The following is a 5951-nucleotide window of genomic DNA, read 5'->3' on the forward strand; positions in this document are numbered from 1 at the left end:
TTAACCCCCGTCGATACGATGTTTTATCTTAAATTAGACTAAATAGACCTTTTCGAACAATGCTCAATCGCAGCTACGTCAAAATGAGGCCCCGCGCATATATAGTAGTCCAAGCTTTCCCCGTAAATATTGTTAGAGATATTATCACTCTCAAAACTCATATTAAGTCTCTTCTCAATAGTTGGTAACATTGAACGCGATTGGCGTGTCATTCATTTCAGGAAAAATGACACCAACAGTCTTTGAACTTTAGTCAAATGCGTAATATGATCCATTAAATTTTAATTTATTTAATATGATCACCGAACTTTTAATTTGTTCGATTTTGTCCATGAACTTTTAGTACATGTTCAATTTAGTCCCTGCACTATATGAAAATGTTCAATGTAATCATAACTCCATTGAACATGTACCAATATTGAACAAATTAAAAGTTCGGGGATCGTATTATATATTAAACTAAAATTCATGGATCACATTATACGTTGGGCCAAAGTTCAATAGTCATTTGTGTCGTTAACCTTTCATTTCATATTCATGAAGCATTTTGACTAACCTCAATGACCCGTTAAAAAAAAAAAAGAAAAAGGACCCAAATGTAAAGGGGGCCGAAGAATGTTCTTCAGCACGCATCCCACGTGGCTCTCCATTTTCTCTGAGTTTTTATTTCGTTTTATTTTATTTTAAAAAATTCATCTGATTCCTTTCTCTGATTAAATGAGGGCACTCGCAATAGAAAATTATTTCTATCCCCTGCAATGCACGGTAGACACGAACATTCTCTTAACGCCGCTTTATAGTTGGTAGATCTCAAGTACATATTTAGCATACATCTGCAATGGCATAACATGATTTGGGGATGAGCAAAAGGAATTGTTCAGATCGAACCGTGCCGGTCGGTTCTACCAATTTTCTTTAAATTTTTTAATACCTTAAAAATTTGTAAGAAAACCCTAATTTATCTCTCGTTTTACAAATGAAGGCCTTCAAGGCCGGTGCGGCTACGCATACTTATACACGTAAGTAAGATGATAAGAACAAATCAAACACAACAATAATTGCTCATTCCAACCAAATTGTGTCATAAATTGAAAAAAATTCCGTGAAACCTACAATGTTACACGTAATTTACTAATTATAAAAACACCTCGATTATCAAGAATATATTCGATTTCATCATGAACATTAAAGACAAATTAAAAAAACAAACCGAATATGCCATCGGTTCATCAGCCCACTCGGAGCTAGACTGGACCGAACAAAGGTTCATCTGGTCCTGTTCCAAGGGGCACCAGTCCAGTTCACAATTTTAGAAGCCGGGAACCGGTCCTTTTAGTCTGGTTCTTAGACGGGAACCAGACCGCACAGGAACCAATCACCCCTAAAATGATTCACCAAGAAGAGAAATGCAATCACATCGAATCAGGATGAGTCCCCTTTAATACTTTACCCATCTGAACCATGTTACTCAGGAACTCAAACCGGTTCAAAACGGCAAAAAATAATCCACACGAACCGGGGCTAACGATAGTCATTGATCATGCAGCGCTCACAGAAACAATGTTTTGCAATCACACTCGGTCCACGAATCGCGGTCCGGGCAAGTATTTCCAAACGTATGGAAGGGGAAAAGGTAAATGGAAAACCGTGAAAATGGTCATTCAGAAACAACAGGACAATAAGCTCATACAGATAGTAGTATGCTGCTACAGTCTTACATATAGCTTAGGAACAGGGGGACTGCCAAATCCTCCAGACCTAGAGATCTAACTGATACAGGAATCACATGAGCTGCCCCACCACTTTCCAGGAATCCAAGGTCTTCCCTTCTTGTTTCTTTTTTTTCCTTTTTCCACCGAGTAATATAGAAAAGGAAGGACAAGAAACCCCAAAGAAAGAAGAAAAGTCTGGCAAATTTTCGTCCTTAAAGATGGAATCCTACAAAAAACACAGTAGAGTCACATGCACTGCATAGTCATACCCACATATGCACAAACTATGTGGAGTCTCACTCGTTTCTGACTCACTCCCCCCCCCTACCCCACCTTTTGATCTTCACAGGCTCCACAGTTTCGACCCTTTTGACCCTTCAATTCAGTTCCACAGTGGCATGAGCCATGAGCCAGGAAGAGGCCAAAAGGGCAGTGAAGAAACAAAACCAGCAGCTGCTGGAGAGCCTCCTGAACCCAGCGCCACTGACGTCGGTGTTGATGCCCGTTGGGCTCATGCCCGTGACTCCTCCGACGACTCCTGTCGGGGTGGCCGTGTAGGGGGTGGCCGTGGTGGTCGGGGTCCCGGTGGTTGTCGTGGGAGTGGTGGTGGACGGAGTGGCGGTGGACGGAGTGGTCGTGACTGGAGTTGTGGTAGTGCTACTCGCGCTGAACCAACGACAAACAAAGCGTGAGTGATCAAATGTCCTCAGACCAAGTGTCCAAGAAGAGAGGAGATACTAAATGACTGCACATTCATGTCCAGAGAACAAACAATACCAGCTCCATCAAAGATGAGGCCTATTAAGTATGATCAAACCTCACGAAAGGATCAGTATCGCTAAGTTCACGAAAGTGTTTAAACTAAGCCTCGCTTCGAAAGAACATGTTTTTCTCTTCATATTTCACTACTCTTGAAGACAAAAAAAACACGTCTAAGACAAATTTACACCACCAGTTCTCAACTCAAATGCTATTTGGCTACAATTTCAGATCAAGAGGCTGCAGTATGGCCACTTTATTCCCTGGCGCAATACCAAGAATCACCATGTTCACTTTATAGGGCATCGGTCCTTGTTTAGAGGCTAGAAATCATCTAGAGCCTTGCTCATAAAATCCCAAGACAAATGAAAAAAGTTAAGGGGATGAAAAAAGCTGGCTCGAGCAATGTAAAAAGAACTTTTTTTTGGGTGAGTCGTGCACAGCTTTCTAGAGACCTCAACCTTATAGTCAAAAAGCCGGTTCAAATCTCAAAACAATGGTCTACAGCGTGATAGATTGAGGCTCCTGCTACAATCAGAGAGTCACAGTCATCAATGCAATGGCCCTACCACAAATTAAAGTTGCATTAAAATTGACTCCCTGCTTCTTCTGTAGTTTCCATGTACAAAAAAGCCTTATTGTCCTGTATTTTGGACTGTTTACAAATGGGCATCTTGCTGTCTCTCTCTCTCTCTCTGTTTTTGAATTAAATGAATGCATACGCACTCTTCACCGTGTATTCAAATGGTCTCAGGTGTATTCAAATCTTGGGTTAAAGGCCTTCAGGCCCAATAATTGGGGTGCCTTTATCAAAAGTTTGAAATAAAGTCCCACCCCTCAGAGTTGATGGATTCGAAAGAGAAAAAGATGACAAATGAATGACACGACGAGTCAAGAAACATCATCATGCATCAAATGACAAAAAGAGAACGGTTCAGATTGGATCAAGAAAAGATGAAAAAGCAAAGCAAAGCATCTGACAGAGAATTCCCCTGCATTCAGACTTTGAAAATCATCACCGCGATTAAAGGCACGTGAAAGATAAAGAATGCAGTTGATGGTGAAAAATCTTTAAAATAAGCAGGCAATTTTTTTATATGGAAAAACCAAGATACCCTTTCCACTTGAGCGAAGAATGATCCGGCAAAAAGAAATGCTTTTCATTCAAAACAAGACAAAAAATGTTGCAGCTCAAGGACAGATCACAGCTATTGGTTGGGACTTATTATGAACAATGGAACCTAAGCTGACATCGAATTTTCCTGATCTACTTGACGAGGTACAATATTTTATTAAATGAAGGGTGCACTCTTCTTGAATGGGGAACCCATGTTGCTGAGCCATCAAATAATAGAGAAAAGAGACGAATTGAATCTTTAGCCTGAAGCATGCTGGAATAGCTAACCCCAGCCAATGAATGCCTGATTCCGGTTCAAAAGTGGTTTCTGCTTCCACATCTAAAGATCAAATTGAAACAAGAAGGCATGTTTAGGTTGTTCTAGTCGAAAACCCATCAGGAAAAGATTTTGGAGAATTGAATCTAGCCTGAAGCATGCTGGAATAGCTAACCCCAGCCAATGAATGCCTGATTCCAGTTCAAAAGTGGTTTCTGCTTCCACATCTAAAGATCAAATTGAAACAAGAAGGCATGTTTAGGTTGTTCTAGTCGAAAACCCATCAGGAAAAGATCTGTCAAAAAATTTTAGGGTGGGATAGTTTGTTAGAAGGATAAAAGCTAACATGTGGTTTCCCACTAAAAAGACATAAAAACACTAACGTTTAAAAGCACCCCAAGCGCACACATTTTCTTTTCCAATCTGCACAAGCAGTGGCCCTATACGTATAAACTGCAGAATGCAAACCCTGTTCTTACTCTGTAGAGAAGATGGTGAAGGTGATAAAGATGTCAGAGCTGACAACCCTATAGAAGCTCCACGAGTAAGGGTAGAAAGCTACCATAAAGATTGGCAGTACGCCAATCCTTCAACCCACAAATTAAAGAACGAAGGAAAAATTAACATGGCAACGCGAGTGAAGAGATGAAACACCTGGCACTGGAAGGGTAAACGCAACCACTGGCACCTGCACAAAAACAAAGGCGTAGTGAAGTGAATGTAGCTCGAGAGTGAGACTCTGCAAGAGGGTCGCAGTGAAGTGGGATGGTTATAAGTGAACGTGAGTGGTTGGCTTACTGGGGTCCGAGGTGGAGATAGCGGCGGTGCCGGCGAAGTCGCAGGTGCCCTGAGCCTGGCCCTTCTTCTGGAAGAAACTGTTGACGGCGTAGGAGCAGTGAGTCCTCACCGTGTTGGGCTCGTAACACGCCCCGTTCTGCTTTGTCGGCCCACAGTCAGCTCCTGCTCCACAGGCGTAGTCAAGCGTCTTCTGCAGCACCGCGTCGCTCAGCCCCCCCTTGCACACACACCAAGTCGCACCTAACACGCACACACAGGGAACACACACAGAACCAGCCATTAAAAAATCACCTATATCATCAAAAACAATGCGTCAACGCTCGCATCTTTTCCTTTTTCTAGATCCTTCTTGGTTCTGCTTCGTTATGGGCTGAAGATACGAAAATGGGGTGGCAGAGAGGGGAGGTTCAAGAATATCCAAGAAGCGGAAATTGTTACACAGGAGCAACTTCCGGGTCCTCGTCAGGTCTGCTTGGAGGGTGAGGTTTGGAGGGTGACACGGGAGAGGAAAAAAATCCACGAGGAACCAAGAAGAAACCGTTGTTTATGCACTAACTTCGACCCACGAGGAGCAAAATGCGAAAGCCCAGATCTTTGAAGCGAGCGAAGCTTCTCTGTGGGTGCACAGAGAAGAAGGAACAAGAGAAAAACAGAACAAAGAGTCAGGTACTTACTGGAGTGGCCAGTGGAGGCAAGCAGGAGAACCGCGAACAAGAGGAGCGCCATGTGAGTTGCAGGGCAGCTTCAAGAATGCAGAGATGGGCAGCGAAGTCTCGCTCTTCCGCAGCTTCAAACACAGAGCAAGAGAGAGAGAGATATCGTTGGAGGAGGAGGGAGGAGGGAGGAGGAGGGCGGTGGTGGTGGTGGGATGCGAGCCAGTGGAGTGTTGTTGTGCTGCTGCTGTCTGTCCTGTATTGTACTCTCTGTTTTCTGCTGCGTTTTTTGCCCTTTTCTCTTGTTACCGTTTTCCCTTTCCCTTTCCTCCCCTTCTTTTTTAATTTTAAATTCGAATTCCGAGCTCTTTTATCGAGGAGAGGAAATTCGGGCCTTCATCGGGAGTCGCGAGCGTCGGGGCGAGGTGGCGGAAGCTCTTTGGTCCGGCCGAGGGAACGTGCCTTCTTGTACTGGTTAGGGGCCCATAGGTCTTGTTCGATAGGCCTTGTTCATGTTCTTGTCCGATCGGCCGTCTTTGTTTCTCTTAGGCCCATCACGGTCGCTCGTAGCGAAAGAGGAAATGGTGCGAATGGTCCTTGAGCTTTGCCTCAACTGTGCGGTATTGTTTCCCCAA

At 43.5% G+C, this 5951-nt stretch overlaps 1 pseudogene; it reads right to left on the reverse strand.

The window, feature by feature from the left end:
- Positions 1–1654: 1654 nt before the first annotated feature.
- On the reverse strand, positions 1655–5478 carry LOC115691636 (PLASMODESMATA CALLOSE-BINDING PROTEIN 3-like; annotated as a pseudogene).
- Between the last annotated feature and the right edge of the window lie 473 nt (positions 5479–5951).

This window comes from Syzygium oleosum, unplaced genomic scaffold (genome assembly GCF_021117445.2).
Source record: "Syzygium oleosum isolate NSW1041296 unplaced genomic scaffold, Sole_v2.1 Sole_v2.17, whole genome shotgun sequence".
Lineage (NCBI taxonomy): Eukaryota > Viridiplantae > Streptophyta > Magnoliopsida > Myrtales > Myrtaceae > Syzygium > Syzygium oleosum.